This window comes from Herpailurus yagouaroundi, unplaced genomic scaffold (genome assembly GCF_014898765.1).
Source record: "Herpailurus yagouaroundi ecotype Mexico unplaced genomic scaffold, PumYag 184, whole genome shotgun sequence".
NCBI classification, from domain to species: Eukaryota; Metazoa; Chordata; class Mammalia; order Carnivora; family Felidae; genus Herpailurus; species Herpailurus yagouaroundi.
The window spans coordinates 22,058,098-22,085,984 of NW_024412415.1; the positions used below are offsets into that span (position 1 = coordinate 22,058,098).

The 27,887-nt window shown below is 40.2% G+C and overlaps 1 long non-coding RNA gene across 1 annotated transcript; it reads right to left on the reverse strand.

Moving 5' to 3' along the window:
- Positions 1-3,580: 3,580 nt before the first annotated feature.
- LOC121041751 (uncharacterized) lies at positions 3,581-27,887 on the reverse strand. The gene is made up of 5 exons (XR_005795834.1): positions 27,808-27,887; positions 20,334-20,469; positions 15,579-15,638; positions 13,064-13,183; positions 3,581-4,905 (listed from the first exon to the last, which is right to left on the reverse strand). It is a non-coding gene; the product is annotated as an uncharacterized LOC121041751 (long non-coding RNA).

Below are 27,887 nucleotides of genomic sequence, written 5' to 3' on the forward strand. Positions count from 1 at the left end.
TGATATTCAACAAATTATTTCTCTATATTGATTTTATATCCACTAGTCTTGCTAAATTCCATTTTAAAATTTGATCACGTATCTGTAGATTTTCTTGAGTCTTCTATGTTCATAAACATCTTTTGCTTTCCTCTCCTTACACCATATAAAAGATTTTCTTCCTTTATTGAACTAACCATAACTTCTTTTTTTTTTTTAATTTTTTTTTCAACGTTTATTTATTTTTTGGGACAGAGAGAGACAGAGCATGAATGGGGGAGGGGCAGAGAGAGAGGGAGACACAGAATCGGAAACAGGCTCCAGGCTCTGAGCCATCAGCCCAGAGCCCGACGCGGGGCTCGAACTCACGGACCACGAGATCGTGACCTGGCTGAGGTCGGACGCTTAACCGACTGCGCCACCCAGGCGCCCCAGAACTAACCATAACTTCTAATAAATAGAAGAACTAATTAATCGGGGTATCGATGGGGCTCCTGGGTGGCTCAGTCGGTTGAGCGTTCAACTTCGGCTCAGGTCATGATCTCACAGTTTGAGTTGGAGCCCCACATCGGGCTCTATGCTGGCAGCTCAGAGCCTGGAAGCTGCTTCAGATTCTGTGACTCCCTCTCTCTCTGCCCCTTCCAGGTTGCACTCTGTCTCTCTCTTTCAAAAATAAATAAACGTTAAAAAAATTTAAAAAAAATTTTTTTTTATCCTTGCCTTATATGTTGACATCTGACCTCTAAGTAAGATGTTTGCAGTAAATTTTTTTCTTGTTTTTACTTTTATTATTGCAAAATCAGTATATGTACATTGTAGAAAGTGAGAATATATAGATAACAATATAGTGAGATATATATAGATATAGATATATAGATATATAGATAACAATATAAAGTGAGAATATATAGATAACACTATATTTCTATTAGCAGAGTTTATGACTATTAACACCTTAGTGAACTACAAGAATATACATGGGCAGATTTTTAACTGAATGAGATTATACTGATTATGCATATTATAAAAGGTTACACACTATGAAGGGCATTTCATACTATAGGTGTTTTATTCCCTTGTTTGTGAATTTTCAGCCTGGATGGAAATTTAAATTTTATCAATTTATTTCTACATTCAGAAAAAAAGTTTTTTTGTTCTTATCAGTCAGTTAATTTCTACAATAGTTCTTTTATTCTATTTTTTTTAATTTTTTTTTTGAGAGAGAGAAAGAGAGAGAGAGGGAGAGTCTGTGCACACACACAAGTGGGGGAGGGGCAGAGAGAGGGAGACATAGGATCTGAAGCAGGCCAAGTCCTGTGAGCACAGAGCCCAATGTGGGGCTCAAATCCATAAACCGTGAGATCATGGCCTGAGCTGAAATCCAGAGTTGGCTGCTTAACCAACTGAACCACCCAGGGACCCCACAATGGTTCTTATATTCTTATTTGGTTGTTTTGTGAAAGTGGGTGTGAGTGGGCTTATAACCTGGACAGAAAACTTTCTGGCTCAATTAACTTGAATACACTGATTTAAAACATACTGTGTTAAAGTAGAAAATACTTTCATCTTATTTCTCTTATTAAACAAAGATGGAATTAAAATCATAAGTTTAAACAAAATGTATTTGATAATTTTATTATATAAAGCTAATATATAGCTGCCAACTCTCATGGTTGATGAGTATTCATCATTCTTCATGCTTCACCATGCTTCATTTGTGGGAAAACTGTGAGGCCTAGGCTGCAGATATGTCTCCCAAAAGGAGGATTAATTTTTGTTCCAGAGATGAAGCTATGTAACTAACTGAGAACCACTTTTAAATGCTTATTTCTAGGCTTTATTTGGGGAGGACAGTTGAAATATCAGGAACAATAGATGTGAAAAAAGAAGAAAAAATATGGAAATATCATCATTGTGGGTAGCAGTCATTTCACGTTTTAAATTACCCCCAAATAGTAAACATAATCTAGTTAGCATATGTGAATTTTTAATGAGTATTTATCTCTGTGCTTGGCCCTTTTAGGGTTGTTGTTATTGTTGTTGCTGTTGTTTTGCCACAAATGATAATGATATTTGGAGAAGGGGTGAACTAGCTGGATATTACTAGCCTAACAGTGGTTCACAAACACCAGAAACATCTGTGGAACTTTAAGTACAGCTGCTACATGCCAAAGATTGAAGTTATACACTTACCTTGCATCATATATACCATATAAAAAGTTAATCCAAGATGAATCAAAGACCTAAACCTAAGAGCTAAACTATAAAATTCTTAGAAGAAAACATAGGGGAGAAAAGTTCAAGATTTGACAATGATGTCTTGGAAAGGACACCAAAAGCCCAGGTAACAAAAGAAAAAAAGATATAAACTGTACTACATCAAAATAAAAATGTTCTGTACAAAGCACAAAGTCAACAGAATGAAAAGGCAACTTACAGAATGTGAGAAAATATTTGCAGATCATATATCTGATAAGGAGTTAATATCTAGAATGTATAAAGAACTCATACAATTCAACAAAAGCCAAACATCCAATTTTAAAAATGGCAAAGTATTTGAATAGACATTTCTCCAAAGAAGAAATGCAAAAGGCCAAGAAGCATGAAAAAATGTCCAACATCTCTAATTATTATAGAAATGCAAATCAAAAACCACAATGAGATACCACCTCACATTCTTTGTAATATCTACTGTTAAAAAAAAAAACAACCCACAAAAATTCAAACCAGAAAACAAGTGTTGGCAAAGATACATAGAAATCACAACCTTTGTGCACTTTCAGTGGGAAAGTAAAATGGCACAGCTACTGTGGAAGAATTTGGTGCTTCCTTAAAAATTAAAAACAGAATTATCATATGACCGACCATTTCCACTTCTAAGTATATACCCCAAATAATTGAAAGAAAAGTCTTGAAGAGAGACCTGTACACTCAAGTTTATAGCAGCATTATTCACAATAACCAAAGGGTGGAAGAAGTGTCCACTGATGGATGAATGGATAAACAAAATGTGGTATATTCACACAATGGGTATTTTTCAGTCTCAAAAAAAGGAATCAAAGTGAGAAATGCCACAACTTGGATGAACCTGGAGGACATTATGCTAAGTGAAAGAAACCAGTCACGAAAGGACAAACGTTGTATTATTCCACTTACGGAGGTACCTAGAGTAACCAAAATCATAAAGACAAAGTAGAATGGTGATTGCCAGGGGCTGGGGTGGGGAGGTGGGAGGAATGGATAGCTGTTTAATAGGCACAGACTTTCAGTTTTGTAGATGAAAAGAGTTCTGAAGAAGGATGGTGGTGATAGTTGCATAACAATGTGAATATAGTTAACGTCACTGAACTGTACACTTAAAAATGATTAAGAGGGGCGCCTGGGTGGCGCAGTCGGTTAAGCGTCCGACTTCAGCCAGGTCACGATCTCGCGGTCCGTGAGTTCGAGCCCCGCGTCAGGCTCTGGGCTGATGGCTCGGAGCCTGGAGCCTGTTTCCGATTCTGTGTCTCCCTCTCTCTCTGCCCCTCCCCCCTTCATGCCCTGTCTCTCTCTGTCCCAAAAATAAATAAACGTTGAAAAAAAAATTTTTTTTTTAAAATGGTTAAGATGGTCAATTTTGTTATGTTTATTTTATACATTAAAAAAAAAAAAAAACGTGTAGATAAATGAGCTCTGTTCGCCAGATGGTCTGATTCAGGAAGGCAGGGGTGGAACCCTGGCATTTCTTTCTCGCCTTCACAGTCAAAGCCAAAATAAAATTTTGAGATTCATTAAGTAAAAGGAAGTAGCCTGGAAGAAGCAATAGAGGAATGACATGTTAATGATACAATACCTAACTAAACCTTGATCGTTTTCAATTTTGGTTGGATGCTAGTCTTTCTGGTAAGTAAAACTTTTATATTTTAGAAACTATTCTCACTTGTAGCAGACAAGGTAAAAGCTTTTACCAACATAGTTATAATTCCAGAGAGAGGCAATTTTCATTTTAACTTCTCTTTTCTGACTACTCCGTCTTTCGTTTTTCTCTTTCATCTTGACTTTCTTGCATTTCATTTTAAAGAAAAAAAAATTTAACTCCTCAAACTTTCTTAAAGCTTGATAGCTGGGGAAAAAAATTCCACAAATGGTATCATTTATTCAGGCTGAGTTTATACCTGTAACTTTCTTCAAATAAGAGAAGCTACATTACTGGTAATCACATTGCCCTTGAAGTCATAGTCTCCACTACTGACTATAACAGTCTTTTAGCATCAGTTGACAAATTTGTCAAGTAGATACATGATATCATGTGAGAGATAGTGGAAATTTTACCAACACATTCTAGATATGTGGTCTCAACTCTAAGGAAAGAGAGTTGAGATCATTTGGACTCATGAATGTAAAGTAAAAAAAAATACATATATTCGATAGATTTTTAGTTATTTGCCTATAAACCTTTTGAAAATAGTCACCTTCCTTTTACTTCCACTCGGAATATATACCTACTATATAGCTGGTTCATAGTGAGCATTCAATAAATATTTGTTGGATGAGTAAATATGGAGCATAGTCAACTAGGAAAAGCAATAGGATATAGAAGAAACTCTTCTCTAGTACATAAAAATCAACAGATATTCTAACATAGAAGTGTAAGATTTCCAAATTTAATACCTACAGTATGAAAGAGGAGTGCTAGAAATAGTCCAGAGACACATTCCTTCTGAGCAATTATTTATACTTTAGTGGAGCAGAGTCTAAGTTGGCAACTAGATCAAAATTTGAAATTCTGTTGAGGTTTTTTGACAAATAAGGAAATTATTACTTACGCAATTAATACTTTGTGAGAAAAGCAGGTTGTTGAGTTTGGTGAGTCCACATCTTGTTCTGCTCAGCCAGCAATGGCTTTTTGGTATAGGGAAATCCAATTCCTTGACTGACGCGTATCTTCTGTGATTGACAGAAATAGAGATTTCTGGACTTTCACTGGCAATGACAGCCACTCCTAACTTAACATTTATTACCTTTGTCACACTAAGTTGTCTAATACAGCTCCCTGTTATATCTCACTTTAAAGAGGGAATCTATCTCATTGGTTTCAACTTTGCAGGGGAACTATTCTTCTCTATTGCTATTTACTTAATGGTAGCTATTTAAAGAATTATCAGCTCAACCAGGGCTAGCTGTCCCTCTCTTTGTTGCAGAAATGTTCAAGTAATTCTTAATCTCATCTTATACCTGTGAACTTATTCCTAGCAAATAATAACACCTGGTATTGACTGTTTTCTACTGTGCACCATCAACACTTCACATGTAGTATCTAATGTAATGCTTTTTAACAACTCTAATAGTAGGCAGTAGGGTCACTGTTAATTTAGAAAGGAAGAACCTAAGGCCCAGAGTAGATAGTTTGGGATGCCTAACATAATAAAACTTAAATGATGAAGTCAGGATTTGACAGTCACATGCCAAGCCATTGGACCATATTGCCCTTCAAATGAAACACTGAATACAGCCTTGTCAGCAATAAGCTGAAGCTGCAAGGAAACAGTGAACCTCCCTCATCATCCGCAGGTGCTGGAAGAAGTGCAGGGAGAGGGAGATGAGCCTCAGAACCAGCTGGTACCAACTCCTGACCCTGACCACAGTGTTGGAACTCCAGAAAAGTATCTATTATTTGCTTAATTCTTGCTCAGACATATGCAGACTAAGTATAAATTCCTTGCTCTTTCATGTCCACATTTTTCCAGAGAGATGAATAACTTCAGGTGTTAGTCCTATTTCAGAGACTAATCTTGCCAGGGTGAAAAACCACCAGAGAAAAAGATCCTTTTGTTTCTATCTACTGGCCAGGCCTGAGCAATAAAACCTACAATCATGGATCCTATTGTCTCACTTACACGATAAAAATCTTTTTCCCCCCTCATGTGGGCCATTTCAGTTTTATTTCCCACCTCTGAGGCACAGAACACATTAATTCTCAATTATGCTTACTCAGGACCCCAATCTGCAGTCCTTACATAGACAAAACTGTAATGAGAAGCCTGAATAATTAGTTCCTTTGACATCACCCAGGCTGAGGGATTTATTTTGTTTGCTTGTTTGTTTATTTATTTTAAGGAAAACTCCTGGGATGCGGATTCAATGGGGTAGGCAGGATTAATGAGAGTGGAACTTTACCTTTCTAATCAGCCAGACTGGCCACTGCAGATGACTAAGAAAGAATCACAAGACCCTGGTACATCCAGTGAATGCTTCACAAAATGTTAAATAAGAATGACAACATCAACAAATAGCACTCTTACCTACATAGGATTATAACATGTTAGGAACAGAAAAGTTAATGTCTTTCAAAAGCACAGCATTAACAAGAAAAGATTTCTCAGTAGCAAAGCCAATTCAGTGGAGACTCTTAGTACAAAGTTTATCTGTCTTTCAACAGATACTAAGAATAATGCTAGCAACCAAAAAGTGATATTAACATGAAAACATGAGATGTAATGGATGCTGTGTTGTGCTGCCCAGTTCTGTCTTCAGGTAGTGCTGTCAGCAGGCAGCTCTTGGCACATAGCCCAGTCCAAAAATTGCCCTTAGCGACAGCGCACCCAGGACCAGCTTGCATCCAATGCCTGGTTGATATGAGAATATGAAAGCCTAGCCTCCTTACTGCAAGGGGAGTTGACTGGAAAGAGCCATTTCAGCTGCTCTGAAGAGCTCCTCAAAGGGCAAGCTGAGACCTTTGTTGAGACTGCACTGAGTTCAGCTTTTCCTGCTACCCAGTCCTGCCTCCTTGCCTTCCACAAATGTTGATTCTAAGGGTCCCTACTCTCTAATGCAAGCTCTGTATGCTCATCACTGCCTCTGAGTTTGCTTCTCAGGGAAGCCAAATTCTAACACTAAGGAAATCAAATTCTTTGTTTCTAACATGTTATTAAAACATAAGCATTATAGGGGCACCTGGGTGGTTCAGTCAGTTGAGCATCTAACTCTTGATGTCAGCTCAGGTCATGATCACAGGGTCTTGGGATCAAGCCCTACATCAGGCTTTGTTCTGAGTGTGGAGCCTGTTTAAGATTCTCTCTCTCTCTCTCCCCCTCTGCCCCTCTCCCCCACTTATGCTCTCTCTCTCACTCTCTAAAATAAAAAAAAAAATACCCACAAAAAGAAAATGTAAGTATTTTAATAAGGAAATAGGTTTCTATCCATCATTTAATAACATATTGTTTAGGTATTTTTATTTTTTATTTTATTATTTTTTAATGTTTATTTCATTTTGAAAGAGAGAGAGACAGACAGAGTGTGAGCAAGGGAGGGGCAGAGAGAGAGGGAGACATAGGATCCAAAGCAGGCTCCAGGTTCTGAACTCTCAGCACAGAGCCCAAAGTGGGGCTCGAACTCATGAACTGAGATCATGACCTGAGCCGAAGTCAGAACTTAACCAACTGAGCCACCCAGGCACCTTGTTCAGGTATTTTTTAAATCCCCTGGTACAGAATTACTTTCCTGTGGATAGAGGTCGAGCTAGTTGATTTACTGTGATAGAAAAACAATTAGGTGGGAGAAGCACATTCGACGTAGACTACCAAACTGTCAAGTCCCCACACTTAGGAAGTTACACTGGGGATTGGGGAATGGAACTGGAATACATGGGAGAGAGAGAAATCAGGAGTTTGCCATTCCTAACAGAATTCACACAGAAAGTTTCTTGTTGATGCCTAAAGCCGTTCAGCTTTCTAGAGGACCAATTTCGTCAAATGGCTCTGTCAAAGACATGGCATGGTGAAGAAAATTTAGTAGGACAATCTGCCCCTCCCTTTGTCCTTAGTCCCTTCTGCTCTAGGTTTGGTATCTCAGAATAATCTTTCCCCCCCTAATCTTTTATTAGGCAAAGATACATGCTGAAGGTATTTGAATTTTAGTAGAGAATTCTACAGAAGGTGAAAACCTTCCAATTCAATGAATCTAAATCGCTGAGTTTCAGACACTGTGAGTAGAGGAAGAAAGGAAATTTGGGGGGTGGGGACAGCCTGGCCAGAGGCTAAGCCAGACACACTCCTAAAACACCTTTAATAGAGTCTTTAATTAATCATGTCTCATGCTGAGATTATTCATCTATCTCACTGTGACAACTCAGACTATAGTCTGCTTCACTATTAGTTTGGGTTTCAACAATTCATTCAACAATTATTGAGAAACTACCAAGTGCCAGAGAACCAGCAATAAATAAAACAGACAAGATCCCCACTTTCTATTGGGGGAGGACAGAGAAATGAACACAAATAAATATGATTTCAGATAATAAAAGAATAAAGCAAGGTTAAGATAGGGGACCACAGGGGTCCTTTTTCCTTGAGGGGCTAGGTCAGTAAAAATGTTTCCAAAGAGGTAACACATGAGTAGAGGCCTGAATGGTCATCATCAAACCATGTGAAGATTTAGGTGAAGAGCATTCTAGGCAAAGGCTGTGTTCCACAAACAGCAAAAATGATGTGTAGCAGGGACAGAGCAGATGAAGGGAGAATTAAAGAGGATTAGAATGGCAGGAAGGGGGCAGATCATGAAGAACCCTGAAGGCTAAACTCAAGAGTTTGAATTTTTTTAATGTTTGTTTATTTTTGAGAGAGAGACAGAGACAGAGAGACAGAGGGACAGAGGATCCAAAGCATGCTCTTTGCTGACAGCAGAGAACCGGATGTGGGGCTTGAACCCACAACACACGAGATCATGACCTGAGCCAAAGTCAGACACTTAAGCAACTGAGCCACCCATGAACCCCAAGAGTTTGAATTTTGTTTTAAATGTAATAGGAAACCACAAGACACCTTTTTGAGTAGGAAGAAATATGATATGGCATATGTTCCTGAGGATCTCTCCACAAGCTGTATGAAGAAAAGACTGTAAGGGAGCAAGAGTGAAGTCAGGGAACACACAGGAAGCCACAGCTGCAGAGCACATGAGGATTGAGAAAGGTAGTGACAAGTGGTTGGGTCTAAAATGTATTCTAGAAAGAAAACTAGCGGGGCTCAATGGTGGATTCGATGTGAGGAGTGACAGAAAGGAAGGAACCAAAGATAGCTGCCAAGCTGTCTTTGCCAGCACAACTGGACAAATGATACTATCAACTAAGAGGGGGATACTAAGAAGGGACAGATTTGGAAGCAAGGAAAGTCAAGATTTCCAGTTGGACTTGTTAAATTTGAGATGTCTGCATCTCAGTGGAGATCTCGAATAGGCAGTTACATATATGAGTTTATAGCTTAGAGGAGAAACTGGGGCTACAAGTCTAGATCAACATGATAAGGATACTTGAAACCCGTGGGCTGAGGGGTAGAGCCAAAGATGGGGAGAGATTTAGGACTAAGCTCTAAGGAACACTAATACTTGGAACTGTGGTTTACAACACTGGAATCAGCAGGAGAGCTTTAAATAAATATTGAACCTGGACCCACCCCTCAAAGATTCTTATTTAATTGGTCTGGGGTGCAACTTGAATATCAAGAGATTTAAAAGCTTCCTGTGATTCTAACATGCAGCTAAGGCTGAGAACCATTGATTTAAAAATTGGGAATAGGAAGTTAAATAAATCAGAATTACTAGAATGAACTGAAGCCGTCAGCAAGATAGGAAGAAAATCAAGTCTTGGAAGTGAAGGGACTATTCCAAGAGTGAAATGGTCAACTGTGTCAAATCCTGATGAGAAGTAAAACAAGAAAATGGGAGATAAGGGCAAGAAGGGTGGAGAAGACCTAATCACGATAAGGTTGTATGAATGAGGGCCTACCTGGCAGAGATTAGAGAGACTGCAGAGTGAGGAAGTAGAGGGAGCTGCTGTCTCCTGAGTTCCCTTCACACCAGGGCCAGGACCACTCAAGTCCTGGGTTCATATCCCGAGACTCGAGTTGCCCCTTGTCCAGCAGTTCCTCTCAAGTTAACACCATTGCAACTACTTACTCATTAAGCCAGTCAACATTTACTCCACAAACTCATTTAAAACATGTTGAGCACTTGTATGTGTTAGTCATTGTTAGGTAGTGGGGATATCAAGTCAAATGAGGTACACTTCTTGCTTTCACAAGATTTTCTGTCTATTGAGGAGGGTTACAGATAATTACAACAAAATAGTAACCTTGATTCAGCATCCACATTGTTAATCCACTTTCCATTCCCATTTCCACTAACCTAGTCTAGGCCTTGAAAATGATCATGGTGTTCCATCCAGGCTCCCTGGATGCAGGCTCTCTCTTCTTGCTATTCTAGTTTAAGTCTCACCTCCAAATTCCTCTTCCTAAAGCACTCTGATGTTCATGTCATTCATTGGTTAAGGTAGCACTAATTGAGCACCTATGAAGTACAAAAAGAAATACACACTTGTCTCCTGTAACATAGTGCCAGTTTCTGTTTGAAAAATCCTAACTGGGTAATCTCAATTAGAAGGGACCTTAGCAGGTCCTTACCCAGTCCATGCATGAGTCCTTTCTATGAATCTATCCATAAATCATAAATAGATGGCTAGGTAAGAGCACATCCAGTGTGTACTTAAACACCCTCAAGGATGAAGAATTCACTTTTTAAAAAGGAGTTCAATACATGTTCAAGAAGTTGGAACTTTTTACAAGTTATTCCTTCAGTAGTGCTTCCTGCTTACCAGTTGGGGTTAAGCTTCCTGGCTGGTATTCAAGGCTTGCTGTAATAGGGCTCTAAGGCTTCCTAGTCTTAGCTTCTGAAGTTCTTCAAATTTCCTTCCCCGAATGTGAAATATACATTTCACCTATTCCCACACATCAAATCCTTCAAGATCAGGTTCAAGTGCTACCTTCTCCACAAAACTACTGAGTCCCTCAGCTGATAAACAATCTTCCTCACCTGAGATCTCTCAGACTTATCTTTACCCTCCTTATGGTTTCCACTTTTGGTGATGGGGACACATGTTGTTTTTCATGCCTCACTGACAGGTGCATGGGAGATAGGCCCATCTGTTAGCCATCTCCTTCTCCTTCACAGTGCCCAGCACAGTGACTTAAAAGTTTGCTTAGGCACATGTAGAATGAATGATGCAGCTATTCTCTGGATGTCTTTCCCATTTTGTGAAAGGGGGAAACTGTAATAGCTGTCATACTGACTCTAATATTCTGATTCCCAAATTTAAGGTATTAGGCACCTATTGCATGTCTGATGTTATATGTTCCCCATTTCAAAGACACGACTGTAGTTGAAACAGCATGGAGGGATTGAGAAGGCATAATGCTAACTGAAATAAGGTAGTCAATGAAAGACAAATACTATATGATTTCTCTCATATGTGTAATTTAAGAAACAGAGCAAATGAACAAAGGAAAAAAAGAGACAAAAAAATAAACACGTAAATACAGAGAATTGATGGTTACCAGAGGGGAGGTGGGCAGAGGGATGGGTGAGAGGTGAAGGGGTTATGAGTATACTTATCATGATGAACACTGGGTAATGTATAATATTGTTCATTCATTATACTGTCCACCTGATACTAACACTATATGTTAACTATAATGGAATTTAAAATAAATAAATTTTTAAAAAGACAATTCTGATGGGGGGCAGGGAAAACAATACACATAAAACAACTATCTTATGAACTGAATATAATAAAATGTCAGTTTTAAGAGAACAATGGAGCTCATAGAGAAAGGAGAAGTATGTGATCAACAGTAACCATGGAGGGGTAACAGGAAGACAATTAGTTGAACTGGGCTTTGAATCCCCATTTGATAGAGATGGTAGGTTCCAGGCATTTTAGGGCTGAAACAGAGGCAGAGACAGGGACACTAGAGGGAGCCAAGGCTTAGATGTGGAGAGAAAGCGTCCTTGGCTCAGTCAGCCTTGGTTCACAGATTCTGAAGTATTTGCTTAGTAGGCTGAGAAAAATACTCTTTATCACACACTCAAATGCTTCCATTAAACAATATTCAAAATTAAAACTATTTTGTGTCTATTTTCAGTTTTTACTGGTGTTAAGCCTCTTTTGAGGAGAAAAATAATAAGTACTTATTCGCTGTGCATTTCATGTCATTTTTGCCAGTGAATATCTCCTGAATCTTAACTATGAGCTTATCTAAGACATTTAACAACCCCTAATAGGGTCTTGAGAGTGGAAGTAGAGAAGGCTCAGGTGGGACCCTGGTCCAATGACCTTCCTTACCTCTCAGACTGGCCGGAGCGGGGCTGTTCTGTGACTACAGGTTCTCAGAGCTCTGGGCGGTCACATCAGGCCAGGGGTCTAGAATTTGCAGCCTCCACTCTCAAATATCAGGCCTCTGGCACCTATTGTGACACTAAGGTCTCCCCTTTAGCCTTTACACTCGGTCCAAATCTACAAAAAGTCCTAAGCAAAGATTGTTTTAAAGTACTTGGAAGTTCTGGGCCAACAGTGTGAGCTCAGTCTGGCAGCATCAGCACCGTCAGTGCTTGCTTGATGGATGGGTGGTTAAGACCAAGGCCCCATCATCCATGAGTAGATGGTAAGAGTGAGGAGTAGCTGGAAGGTGGGAGAAATCAAATTGGGCACAGCCCTGATTTATTGCTCTATCTCAGATAGGGTGACATTAGACAATGTGAAACCGCACATCTACCAAAGGATTAGAACTGGACCATATATTTTGCTGTATATAAATGTTTACTTGTACTAAATTTTGGGACACAGGAACTTAAAAAATAAAAAGTGAAAAGGATAAGGGCACCTGGGTGGCTCAGTCGGTTAAGAGTCTGACTCTTGGTTGCGGCTCAGGTCATGGTCTTGAGGTTTTGTGAGTCCAAGCCCCGCATTGGGCTATGTGCTGGCAGGGTGGAGCCTGCTTGGGATTCTGTCTCCCCCTGTCTCCCTGCCCCTCATTCATTCCTCCTGTCTGTCTGCCTCTCTTTCAAAATAAGTAAATTAATTAAAAACAATTTTTTTAAAGGGAAAATGATCTCACAACTCTAAAGCAATAGTGAATTAGAATTGGTCATACCTGAGAGGAAGCCTCAAGGCCAGAAGGGAAGACACCCTGGGAACCCTGGCCTGGAGGGTCTTCTGACATACCCACTCTTTGTGCCACCAGACAGAAGCTTAAGAAATCAGAAGGCATGAGGTCCTCACCAGCCACCAGAGTCTCCAAGAGGCTCCCTTTTCATCCACATGCCATTTTCAGAACTCCTCTTGATGTGGCTTTTACCCAGTTTCCAGTTAAGGTGAGGGCAGGAAGCTGAAGACCCAGGTCTAGAGGGAATAATGGAGAGGAAATTGTGGGGGCAGGCTTTTATGTTAAGAGGAGAGGTGCATTATGCAGCATCTCTGTGCTGCCCCCATCCCATGCTGCTGTCCTGGCATCCCGATGCTTCTTTCCTTTCCCCTAATTGCAAAGGGAATGAGGAAAGAGAGACAAAAGAAGCAAGCAGATGTGGAGGGTGAAGTACTTTCTTCTACCACAGGAGATGCCCGGTGAGGAGGATGCTGCATGAACAGAAGCAAGAAAGAGGCTGAAACTGCTACTCCTTGAGGCAGGATGCAGGGGAGTGGGGGGGGGGGGTTGTGCAGAGCCAAGTTCCAGGGAGGGTCAGGAAAAATGAGCAATAAGGTCCTGGCTTGGGCAAAGGACATGTCTGTGCAGGGAGGAAGGCTGTGAAGGGCCACCGGACAGAAGAGTGGGGGGGGGGGGCAGGGGGCTGAGTAGCAGAGAGGGCTCAGAAAACTCTTTCCCATGCAGTCTGAATTTGCTTAACCTCCTCCAGCTTTTCCCAGAAATAGCCTGGCTTCCTTCCGTGGGAAATGCAAACCCTGGAGGCAGAGAGTTGGGCAGTACTCTGTTCTGTCTCCAGGGAAACCTTTTGAACCCCATGATAACCAGGGCCAGACCCAAGGTGGGATGCTCGGTGTGCTCCCCATGTGGGTGGTGGGGAGCTGGGCCCACAGACGTGCCTTGGTCTAGCATTCTGGGGCTGGAACAGGATAGGGTCCAAGCCTAGCCAACTGCTAAAGGTTAAAGTGGGACTGCAATCTTCCCTGCACTTGGGAGAGCGGGGGAGTGAAACAGACATGAGAGAAAAAAGAGACAGACGTCTTCATGGGCAAGGAGCTGAGACAGTCACATTCTGGTGGATGAAAGTGTGCCTTTCAGCAAACCGTCAGGGGGTCCAGCATGGATGGTAACCACCATCACAGTTGTCTCCGCTGACTCCTGTAGGCTGGTTTTGAGTGAGACGAAAAGCTTGGTGAAGGCCAAAATACATTCACACTTTATACCCTTCCCCATTCCCACATCAAATCCTTCATCAAGTTCAGGTGACCCATCACCTCCCTCACCTGGCATCTCTCAGACTCATTTTTACCTTCCTTATGGATTCCACTTGTGGTGATTAGGCCACACATCCTCTTTTTCATGCATCACTGACAGGTGCATGGGAACTGGACCCATCTCTGTCTCCTCTACAGAGCCTAGCACAGTGACTTGAAAGTTTCATGAGACACTTGTAGAACGAATAAAGCAGCAATTCTCTAAATCTGCCTCCTATTCTGTTAAAGGAGGGAAGTTTCTACAAGCTCTTATTTTCTGATTCCCAGTTTAGATTAAGCATTAGACGCCAGCTACGTGTCTGCTGTGTATCTCTCTCTTCAAAGAAGACACAAATGTAATCTTGTTGTGGTCGCACAACATACAAGGAATAATTATATTATGAGGCTGAATATAAGAAAAAGCCAAACTGTAAATTACAAGAGGAGCTCAGAGGAGAGAGAGGCCTGTGTGGTCCAGCGAGAACTTAAGGGCTAACACAGAGTAGTTAGTTGAATTAATCTCGGACGATGGTGGCTTTGTATGGGTTGGCAGCCCATAGATGTTGCAGCCCTTGCCCTTGACACCCTCTCACATCCCACAGAGCTCTTCACCACTGCTTTTATCACTGAATAATCTAGACGCGAGGCAGGAGCTAGAAGCGGTCCCTCGCAGAACAGGACACCATCTGCGTGGCTGTCCAGGCTTCTCGCTGATCTGCAGTCATTATTGAGGAGGATCTTGGATTTCTGCTACCCAGACCTTGGAAAAAGTGAGGTGTGGGGTGGGTGGGAAGCCTCCTTGACCTTCTTCTTCTCAGCTAAGAGGGAGTGAGCTTCACTGTAGCACTTTCCACATAGATCTTGCCCTGGTCATCCAGGATGGAGGCTTCCAACCTCTTTTGAGCTGTCCATACCTTTACCCTTGCCACAACATGTGGGGTACTGAACTGAGCTCACGGGCTGGTGTTGTGATGGTGGCACGCTTTATGGCTTCCCACAGAGCCTCACTACATCTCCTACCACTGCTACCACTTCTCCTCCCTGTGTGTACATTTATGTCTCTAGTCCCTAGCAGAGAGCCTGGCATGCAGAAGACATCCTATAAATGATGCTAAATCCTGAGGGAGACACTTGGCAGATGAATGACAATAGCTCATGCAGCCTTAAAGCTATGGTATGACACAATGAAAAAAAAATTTTCTCTATCTCATTTTACAACAGTAAATCTGAAACCCCATCTTTCAGAAAACATTGTCTCCACTGTGATGCCCACGTCAATGATCCTGCTTATCAAATTCTGTTGAGCCGGTGTGGAAGGAGCAGCTCTCTGTAATCTATTTACCTTAAGGAGCTCAGTCACGTGCTCAGCTCACAGCCCATTTATCAGGATGAAGGATGCTCTCTGGAGAGAGAAGACAGCAGGACAGGCCGAGCTCAGATGACAGTCTGCCCTGTGGAGATTGACTTTAATGAAGCACAGAATAAACAGGAAGATTAAGAGGGTGCAAAAATCAGTGACACGTTTTGAGTTCACCTCTACGTAGGAAATGAAAGGTTCTCTGTACAGCTGAGAACTGTCTCTGGGTTACAGATGGGGGCATCTGTTTGGTCACTAATGATCCTATGCTGCCTAAGTCAGCCTCTGTGTAAGGAAAGAAAAGTTTTCTCTTAACTTACAGACCCACCTTTGTGCGATTTTAAATTTACCCACAGTGTGATGGGATTTAGACTGAGTAGAAAGATGGAATTATTAAAGGGTTTAAGAAATTATTTAATAGACGACAATGTTAGCCTGATAAACAGGGACTAAGTATTTTTAATATTGCTTTTTTATACAGTCCTTCCATTTCGTGCTGAGAAATTGTGCCAACTCAGAGGTTTATGACTCAAGGATGTGATCATCCTGAAGGGATGGCTCGCCCTATGGAAGGGCTAAATTCTTGGAATAACACAAAAACAAAAACTTTGTCTTCCTCGTAAAACAGTGCCATTTCCATAGGCCTTAGTGGCATCCTGACATTGTATTGTATATCGTTTCAGTTCCTCAATTCATGTGATATTTTTTTCAATAAATAGTTTACAAAACAGCCAGAGGACATAGTCCAGAATTCACACCCATCTTTTTGAGATGATGGTTTTATTATTTAGAGGATCAAAATGAGAATCTTATTCCATTGCCATTTCTCTTTTGAAAACATAGATGTTACTAAGGGTAGGAGCAAAGTATTGCTTTGATATTATTCTTTCTTTCTTTTTTTAATTAATTTATTTATTTTGAGAAGAGAGAAAGAACACGCAGTGTGATCAGGGGAAGGGCAGAGAGAGAGGTAGAGGATCCTAAGCAGACCCCGCGTTGTCAGCTCAGAGCCTGGCACAGGGCTAAATCTCATGAACCATGAGATCATGACTTGAGTAAAATCAAGAGTCACTCACGGAGTATCTGACTTTGGGCGTCTGACTTTGACTTGGGTCATGATCTCGCAGTTCGTGAGGTCGAGCCCCGTGTCAGGCTCTGTGCTGACAACTCAGAGCCTGGAGCCTGCTTTAGATTCTGTGTGTCCCCCTCTCTCTCTCTCTGTTCCTCCCCTGTTCGCGCGCTCTCTCTCTCTCTCTCTCAAAAATGAATAAACAGTAAAAAAAAAAGAGTCATTAACTTAACCTACTGAGCCACCCAGGCGCCCCAATATATCCTTTTTTTTTTAATTTTTTTTTCAACGTTTTTTTATTTATTTTTGGGACAGAGAGAGACAGAGCATGAATGGGGGAGGGGCAGAGAGAGAGGGAGACACAGAATCGGAAACAGGCTCCAGGCTCTGAGCCATCAGCCCAGAGCCTGACGCGGGGCTCGAACTCACGGACCGCGAGATCGTGACCTGGCTGAAGTCGGACGCTTAACCGACTGCGCCACCCAGGCACCCCATATATCCCTTATTTTTTAATCAAACCATGAGAGCTGGCGTGCATCATGCGTATTGAGTATGTTCACTGGGCTGAATGTAATCATGTTGATGGTATTGTTAACGCTTACACCAGTAGATGGCACTCTGGTTCAAACTGAAACTAAGCTTCCATTTGTCCCGCAGTAACCTATATTGAGCTCTGTGAAGAAGACATTGTACTAGTCAGCCAGGATGTACCCAAGTGAAAATGTGTGGCAACACAGAAGTACCTCAAAATCACATTTGCAAACTTCTTTAGGAAAGTGGATGTGTACCAGGATATAGAGTGATCAGAATGCTATAATTAGAGGGATTAGCTGAGAATTCTTTTGTGGAAGAGCTTGCTTACGGAGAGTGTTTTTGAATGGGTGGAAGGGACAGGAGGCAGCGAGCAGCAGACATGCCAGGTGGGAAGAGCGGCCTGTAGAGGTCAAAGAAGTGGTGTGAAAAATATGAGACATTTGGGGTCTACTGTGAGAAAGTTATCTGATGCAGACTTAAAGTCACTAGCTAATCTTCATATCATGGGAAGAAAGCCATGAGACAAGGCTTGGGGGTGGGGGGGAGGTTGCCAAGAGCAAGAGAAACACTCAGCTTTGCAAAAATAAACAGGCAACTAAAACATGCCCAGCCAAAGTTATGCATTGTATTGGATTTTCACTTTTGATTGTTTATCACAGTAAATAAAATTCAAATCAGCTAGCTAAGCCAATATCTTCAACTTCTGGTTTTATATACATGTAAATAACTTATGTTTATATTTTATATTAAGTAATCCTGGAATTGGGAGAACTTGTACTAGTAAACGTTGAGTTTTCCACCTACATATAGAACTCTGTGTGTCTCCAGCATGTCCAAAGAGCCATCCATTAGATGGTAATTTTTTTTAATCTTCTTAATTTCCTAACTTTCGCCATCTCTTTCTGCAAATTTTTGTATCGTTTCTTTATTTTGCCTAAGCTTAGGATAACAAGAAGGTCAGAGTATGAAGAGAGAAATGTATTTGTGATTGGGATTTAGCTTGTATTTATTTTTAGAGCATTTGAGGCAATGGAGGAATCTTAATTGGCATTGTACTTTCTAATGCAAATTCATGGTTAAAGCAGGAAGGAGGTGTTTTAAATAATTCAGCAGAAACTGCACCAAACCAACAGTTAGTTAAAATCTCTTTCAGTTCTCAAGTATAGAAAACCATTAATGGGAACTATGTTGTTTAATCTACAGAAAGTATTTTCCATTCACCATATGTTACCAGGACTATAACTAAAATAGTAATTCATTATGAGGATGAGTCTTTAAAATGCTGTGCTGAGGCCCTGGGTTCTGGAACCACTGGCTGGGTCAGCACTTTGTGGTTTTAAACAGGGATATATGCCTTGGGTAAGAGAAAGAGAATGAGGTTCATTAATTCTTGATGTGCTTTAAACACAGAAACACTGTACTTTTTTCTATTTCTTAGATGGGGAAAACCATCCTTAAACAAATAGGCTAAATACTCTGATTGGTTAGTTCTCCTCAAAACTAGTAATGTCTCCCTCTCAGTGTGAGTGAATGGATGCTCCCTACAAGCTGTCATTGGGACAGGGGCTTGCAGTTTGCTTAAGAGAGAGGTTTCCATGTGGTCCCTGCTATGGTCACCATTCTAATCGATAAAACCAGTTTGCAAGAGGACTAGGTGAAGTTAAGCGTGCAGTCTGGTGGCAAAGAGTAGAGGAAACGTAGCTGTCATGCTGGAGGTCATGACCTAACCCTTGTTAGCCTGCTGCTCTCTCTGGCTCAGACAGTCTCGGTCTGAGTTTCTCAGTATTTTCGCCATTGCACTTCTGGTGTGCTGGCCTTGGGATCTGAAGATAGTCCTTGGGCCATATTCCTTGATGCGAAAATGCATGTCCTGTTCAAGAAAGTTGTGTGGCTGGAGGGAGGTGTGGAGCTGAGTCAGTGGGCTGAGCAGTAAAAAACTAACCTAGAAAAATAGGGAGAAAGAGTGTTTCATTGAGGAGGGCCTTGAACACTGAGGACTTGGGTCTTTTAGAAGAACGTTTGGGTTGGAGGCCACACACACACTCTTACATTTAGTCCCAGTCGTTTATGACATATTTTCCAAAGCAGTTGCAACTTAAATTTTTTATTTCCAACCATAAGCCATGAAAAGAATCTTATAGCCCCTAAAATATTCATGTTATTGCTGCTGCATGTTCATGCTGGAATTTGAGGGCTTGCCTTCAGCTATACCTTAGCATAAAAGAAATCGTAGTAAAAATAATTGGCATAAAGCCATCAACTTGCTCATTTGCTCTCTTTCACTGTAAGACAATAAAGGAATTAAATGATGTCTCATTTGGCTTTACACATTTGCATACTTAAATGTTTGGATACTTCCCTGCTAAGTAAATTGAGTCTGATCAGACAAGCTAGGAGTGAGTGAATACTTAGAATTTTCAAATGGATTAATTCTTTCTGACTGCGGATTACTAGTAATATTTTTAACTATTATACTGTATCAATGACATATTGTTTAATGGATGAAGCAGGCTAACAAAGCTGTATGCTACTTGTGAGGAAAAAATTACATACTCACCACATATGGGTTTTTTTTCTAGATACATGTAATATGGTAATACACACACAAAGACACACACACATATAAAAACCAGTATATCGCTATCTGTGAATACAAATTAAGTCATTTTAACATTTAAATGGCCAAACTACAATGGCCCTGAGCCCTTTCCTGATTGATTATCCAGTCTTTTTAAAGAGTCCCCTTCCCAAAATATGTCTAAGGGTCCCAGGGTAGTTCACATGCATTAAAAAATATTAGTCTCAGGCCCAATTACTCCATTAATGTGAAACCCCCATCTATAATTCTGGTAAACTTGAGGTTTACTCACACAAATTAAGAATTATGAAAAAAAAAAGTGATTCTAATATAATTACTTATTCCTGCCAAACACAGCAGTGAGCTTTCTTGTTTTGTTCAGGAAAATAGCGATTTGGGGGTGATAGTAAAGTGTTCCCTCTTCTTTGTGTTTTCCACCATCCAAGATGTCCTAAAGCAAAGCAGTTTGGTGACCAAGTGTTACAGTTCATGAAAAGTGCGCGCACACACACACACACACACACACACACTCCCACTCTCACGTACATACACACATTACCTTTCTGTGGGTTATCAGCCATCCACTGGGCCTAAACTGGAGCAACTTTCTTTAATTTTCCTTCCACTGGGAGGAAGCATTCAGCCAAACCTCAAGCATTTTCTTCCTTCATTCTCTGCTTCCACTCTTCTTACAACTGTAAATAAAATACATGTCTCTATAAGAATAAGTTATCAGCATAATATCACCATATTGGACACAGAGGGGAAAAAATTCCCTCCCCTACCACCCAGCTCATGCCCAATCTTTTATTGACACTCATTCTACTCTGGATTAGGAAATTTTAAGTCCATATAGCCGGCTTTTGTTCAGATTTTTAAAAAATCAAATATGAAAAAGATTTAATAACAAAACTGAGAGTTTGGGTCTATCCACCTATCTATCATGTACCTATGATCTTTAAGAGAGAATATACTACTTCTTTTTCAAGCACATATGAAACATTTCTACCAATAAGCAATGTAATAGGAAACAGAGAAAGCCACAAGAAATTCCAAAGAATCAAGTGATATATTACCTGACAGTATGCGATAAAATTAGTATAGAAAGAAATCAGTAACAAGAAAAAAAATTTTTAATGTACATGCCTGGAAACTAAAAAATACACAAACCCTTCGGTTAAAAAGGAAACTTAGGAGCACCTGGCTGGCTCAGCCAGAAAAGCATGTGACTCTTGATCGCAGGGTGGTGAGTTCAAGCCCCACTTTGGGTGTAGGGATTACTTAAATAAACTTAAAAAAAAAAAGAAATTTAAAAAAAAAGAGAGAGAGAGGCAAACCATAAAACAGACTCTTAACTATAGAGAACAAACTGAGGGTTGCCAGAGGGGAGGTGGGTAAGGGGATGGACTAAATGAGTGATGGGTATTGAGGAGGGCACTTGTGATAAGCACTGGGTGTTGTATGTAAGTGATGAATCACTAAATTATATTCCTGAAACTAATATAACACTACCTGTTAATTAAGTGGAATTAAATTTTTTTAACGTTTATTCATTTTTTGAGAAACAGATAGAAACAGAGCATGAGAGGGGAAGGGGTAGAGAGAGAGGGAGACACAGATTCCGAAGCAGGCTCCAGGCTCTGAGCTGACAGAGCCCTAACGCGGGGCTTGAACTCACAAACTGAGAGATCATGATATGAGCCGAAGTTGGACGCTCAACCGACTGAGCCACCCAGGTGCCCCAATTAAGTGGAATTTAAATAAAAACTTGAAACAACAACAACAAAAAATAAAACTTAAAATTAAATGGTATTAAAAATATACCAGTCAAAATCACTACTTAGAAGGAAATTTATAGATTTAAAAAACATACCAGAAAACAAGAAAGACTTAAAACTAATGAGCTAAATGCTCACCTCAGCAAGTGAAAATGAACAACAGAGAAAGCCCAAAGAAATATGAAGGAAAGAAGTCATAAACATGATAAATCAATAAAATACTGAAAAATAACAACACTCCAAACTAGAGAAATTAACTAACGCAAGACCTTAAATTTTTTTCAGATCAATAAAATAGACAAGCTTCAGGCAAGAATGATAAGGAGGGAAAAGATGAGAGAGAGAAATTGCAAATAAGCAAAACACAGAAAGAAATTAGAAATTTGAAATTACACAGATACATGTATACACACACCAATGTATCTGAACACTTAAGTGTCTATACAAAAGTATACAAACGCCAGGGGCGCCTGGGTGGCTCAGTCAGTTAAGGGTCCCACTTCGGCTCAGGTCATGATCTTGTGGTTTGTGAGTCTGAGCCCCACACTGGGCTCTGTGCTGACAGCTCAGAGCCTGGAGCCTGCTTCAGATTCTGTGTCTCCCTCTCTCTCTGCCCCTCCCCTGCTCACACTCTGTCTCTCTCTGTCTTTCAATAATAAATAAAGGTTAAAAAAAGTATACAAATGCCAAAACAATGCAAGATGAAATCTAAAATGTAAATAGACTAGTCAAATCAGAAAAATAATAAAAGAATTCACCTTTGCATAAAAAGAATAAAAATTCTCCAACCCCAGACAATTATATAAGTAAATTCTACCAAATTCTTAGAAATATATATGATTCCTCCCATATGCAAGTTGTTACAGAAAGTAGAAAAAGTGAGAAAGTTACCCAACTCACTTCATGAAGTCTGTATAACCTGGATTCCCGTACAAAATATAGTAGTAGAAGAAAATTATACCCATTTCATATGTGGAAATGAATGTAAAATCTAAAAAAAAAAAAAATCTAACTGAACCTACCAGTGTTTTTAAAAGATAATATTATAAAATAAAATTTATCCCAGGATGAAGAATGGTTTTATAACAGAAAATCTGTCCATGTAAATCATCATATTAATGAGCTGAAAAGGAAAAAAATTACATAACCATCCCAGAGAAGCTTAAAAAGAATTTGAAAAAGCTGAACAACTATTTGTAATATAAAAATACAAACTCTCAAATAACTAAAAACAGAAGGGAACTTCTGGAATGTATTAAAGGGCTCTACATTGCCACCCACAGCAAACACCACACTTATAAGGGAAACTTTAAATGCAGCCATTTTGAAATAAAAAAACCAGGCAAGAAAACAGTCATCACCACTCTTTTGGAAGTCCTGGCCAATGTAATGACACAGAAAAAGAAACTGGAAGTGAAAGTATGGTAAAGGAAAAGACTTTATTTTATCACTATTTGCTGCAACATGATTACCTACATGGAAAACTTTCAGAATTAACAGCCTATCAGAATAAGAGAGCTAGTGTTTTCATTACACGAACAGTCTTTTCTTAATTTTTTAATATTTATTTATTTTTGAGAGAGAGAGAGAGAGAGAGAGCAAGTGGGGGAGGAGCAGAGAGAGAGGGAGACACAGAATCTGAAGCAGGCTCCAGGCTCTGAGCTGTCAGCACAGAGCCCTACATGGGACTCAAGCTCACGAACCTGTGAGATCATGACCTGAGCTGAAGTTGGATGGCCAACCGACTGAGCCACCCAGGAGCCCCTCATTACACTAACAATTAAAGAGAAAATATAATTTGAAAACAACATCACTCACAGAAACAGCAATTATATAAAGTCTAAGAATGAAATAATAAAGTATGCATAAGACTTCTATGGAGAAAAATCTAAAGCTTTATATCTTTAAAAGGGTAAAAAAGAAAGAATCTGAATAAAGAACTGACTAAAGATTTTTTATGTTAATGGATGAAATGACTTACTTGTTTTAAAGTAACAGTTCTCCCCAAATGAATCCATAAACGCAAAGGACACTTACCCTATTAGAAATAAGAGCTATCATAAAGCATTGTGCTAATGCTGTAGAAATAGGCAAACAGAACAATGGAACAAAATAGAGTCCTCCAAATATACCCACTGACATATGGGTACTTGATAAATGAAAAAGGTGATATCTCACGTCAGTGGGAAGAAGTAGATTCTTTAGTAGATGGAGTCGGGTAACTTTCTTGACATTTGGAGAAAAACAAATGTAGATCCTTTACACCATACACACCATACACAAAAGTGAACTTCAGATCAACGAGTCCTAAATATAAAAGATTAAAATTATACAGCCAAGGGGCACCTGGGTTGGCTCAGTTAAGCGTCCATCTCATGATTTTGGCTCAGTTCATAATCTCATGGTTTATGAGTTCAAGCCCCATGTTCGGCTCTGTGCTAACAGTGCAGAGCCTGCTTGGGATTCTCTCTCTCTCCCACTCCCTGCCTCTCCCCCAGGTGTTCTCTTTCTCTCTCAAAAATAAATAAACAAACTAGAGTATTTTTCTACTCAATGAAGAATGCAATGGATACAATTAACAAGTGACACCTTGGGAAAAGATGTTTGCAATGATTAAACAAACCTAGAGATTAATATCCCTTGGAATTAATATCACAAGGAATACTTACAAATAAATAAGAAAAGAAAGAAAGCCTAGCAGAACAAAAAAGAATACAAATGAGGAGTTCACATAAAGGGAAATCTAAACAGTTATAAGACCATTGAAGAGATATTCAACCACATTAGCAGTCAGAGAAATAGATATTAAAATGAGATGTCATTTGATGTACACAAATTTGGTAAAAATTATAAAGTCAGAAAATACCACGTTTGGTGAGGATGAAGGGACACGTACTTTCATGTACTATGAGTGGAAGCGTAAACTGTATAGCTATTCTTAAGAGCAATCTGCCAATAATTGGTAAGCCAAAGATTTGTAAACTCATATTCACAACCCTAGTCTTCATTACATATCCTAAAGAAATTCCTACCCAGATAGATCCATAAGGGGACATATATGAGGATGTTTATTGCCGTGCTGTCTTTTCTAGAGAGCAGTCAACCTTGAATTGTTCAACTTCAGGGGAAAGGATCAGAAAATGTGACTAGATTCTGTGGGATATTACGCACGAGTAGGAAGCAATAAATGAAATACACATAGAGCCACAATATAGATCATAAAACATGGTGTTGAATGAAAAAAAGTTACACCACAATACCCTTTGTGTGAATTAACACATACATGTACAAAAGAGCACAGCATATGTTATAGGCATACATAAATATCTGAGGACATCTGCCAAATCCATCAGAGTGGATGCCTCTGTGGGGAGGAAGGAATGAGTGTGCAGGGATCATGACTGAAGGGGAAAAATGAAATAAAATAAAAATAAAATATAATGAAATAAATGAGGGGCTATGTTGACCCATGTCAACAACAAGGGTGCCATGAAACAGAAATGTGATTAACTCAGCCTCTGGCACCTGATGGTGCACGTCACAAGCAGATCCTAGAAAGGAAGAAAGGGAGAGTGCAAAGCACTGACCTTGCCTGAGACAAACCTCTACTCCCTCATAGTTGAAAGGTGTCAGGAATTCCTCAACCTCCCCATAACTTACAAAATAAAGAAAGGACCCAAGGTCCTCAGCAATACATTCAAATCTTCTCATCATCTGACCCTTGCCTCCTTTAACCTAGTTGAACTTTTCTATCCACTTGTCCCCTACAAAGGCACTAGACTGTTTCATTCTCCTGGGTCTTTGCACCTGCTACTGCCACTGCTTGGATGTTTCCCCCCACCCCCCACACTTGTCTAGTTGCAAACTCATCCTCATTCAACATGGCCCCCTCTACAAACACCTTCCTTGGCCTTTCTCATCCTTCATCTGCTCTTCCCCTATACATCCAACAATCAGGACACTCATCACATGGCATTGCAATTACTTGTCCACATATCTCTCTTCTAATTAGATCACAAGTCTCTTGAGGACATGCTTCTGTCTTGTTTTGGACCCAGAACATGCCTAGAACACACAACCTTCCTATAACTGTTAATTGAATAAATGAGAGCATGCTCAGTCATGAGAATTTATAGAGATTTTAAGTGAGTGTCCATCTTTGTGTCTAGGGAAGTTCTTAATGAAGTGCTGGGAAACACCAATATGTAGTGTTGTAGAGACTGGAGCAGTGAGAGGGGAAGGATTGTGAAGCTAAAGATCTGAGGAATTCCAAGTTAAATCAATGATCCTGCTGCCCCCGCCCCTCCTTTTTGCAGAATTGATTCCTACCACTATAAATAGCAGCGGGCCCTGCATCAGGAGCTACACTTCCTAGCATCTCTGACCTGTTGACTCCCCCATAGTGGAGTGCTGCTGTGATTGCCATTAGCATTTTTCCCCTGATGAGACAAGACACAGGAACTTAAAACTGTAGGGAAAAACCAAGTACATGGTTAAGTAAGCCATTTGAAGAATTGTGGGGTGGATGCAAGCTGGGCTTATGCATTGGGCATATGGAAGCTGTGGTTGCACTCACTCCTCATCTCAGAACTTATCCAAGACATGTGGATTCAGGGAAGTCACCATTTTGAAACATATTCACAAATTTGCTTAAGAACTAATCCTGACGTAAGTTCCTGCAGCTGCTTTTGGAATATACCCTCGTTGAGTTCCAGCTAGAATTTAGATCTGCTATCTATTTTGCAGATTTGTGAGAAGGATTAAATTGGACAATATTTATAAAGCTTCTTTCTGTTTCCTGGTGCACAGTGAGTACTTGGCAAGTTAGACTGCCCCTCAAACGCTGTCCATGAAAAACTAAATGTATTAATGGGAAAAAATTATTTGAAGCAACAAGTGCCTTATAGATTCTGATTATATTTCTTTACATGCTCTCCCTCTCCCTCCCATCCTGCCACCTTCCCTTAGTCTTGCAACTTTATTCTCATCAAACTTAAACTTGATATTCTGATATGCATGTTTTGAGCTGCCTCATTGTTTAGATTAGGCAGGTATGACTTCTGGGACTCTGGTCTTTCAGTGCAGCTTCCATTCCCAACTGCCCTTCTTTTGATATTATCTCCATTGGAATCAGTCAAGTCCCAGGCTACCCAAACCCTCACCTTAGACTTAAAGATAGTGGCTTGCGGAGCCAACATATTTACACCCATTAGGTGAGCATCACATTAGCAGTACCATTGCCTAGGCCAGGGATCCAGAAGTACATCCTAATGAGGATTAAGGAAATAGCAGACAGAAAGGGGAGGTTAGGGAAGGTGTCCCTGGGCCAAGCACAGAGAACCAGAAGAGGGCATAGACCCATAGAGGAAATGCCAAATGGGCATAGGATGGCACCAAAGATACACTATCCATTTCTCAGAGTTATTTCTTGTCTTCCACAGTATTCATTCTTAGTATGGAATTCTTACCTGGGCAATCTTTGTCTATAATTTTTTCTTCTCCTTGGTCTACTTCCTCATTTTCATAAATTGTCTCCCTAACACGTTTTCACCTCTATGTGTCAGTCTTTACCATGAAACTCACCCTTCTCCCCACCTCAACAATCTCTCCATGTAAAGTTAGACTTCTTGGGCCAAAGGTCAGTCACATTATATTTACATAAGCATAGGGGAAATCAAGAACATCAGGAAACACAGTACAGATGTCTGAAACTACACTATGATAGGCCCGGCAGCTGTGGCCATTTGAACCCTCTCATGGGGAAGTAAGAAACCAAAATCCATAAACCAATCTTCAGGCAATAACATTGAGTTTGTCCACAAAGAATAGAGATCAGTGGAGTAAGACTCAGCATTAGTGAGCTTGGTACTGAATCTAATTATTTTCTGATATGAATTTGTTGTGGGAAATAGAACAACTGGTACTGACTTTTAAAGAGTTCTGAACCTATTTATTATTTGACCTCAATAAGACCATGAAGCTTATTGTTCTATGGTAAGACTTAGAATATGTAGAGAAAGAATAAAGGTCAGGGGGAAAAAAACTGATCCTTCTGACTCTAAGGGATAGTGAGAAGAAGAGGACAGGCACAGTAGCCTCCAGAGTTCTTAGTTTTTTTCTCTCTTCTCGGGGCAAAGTTTTAAGGCAGGGGAACACCAACTAAACTGAGGAACAGACACTTTGGGGAATCAAAGAAAGAGACTAGAGCCTTTGTTCCCCTGTGTCCTGGCTCTGAGAGGGGGTCTTGAGGCTTACCTTGGCATCAGTGAGGTGACTTCACAACAAGGCTTGTAGTGGACCCCTCAGACCTGGGTTCCAGATGGAGCCACTTGGAG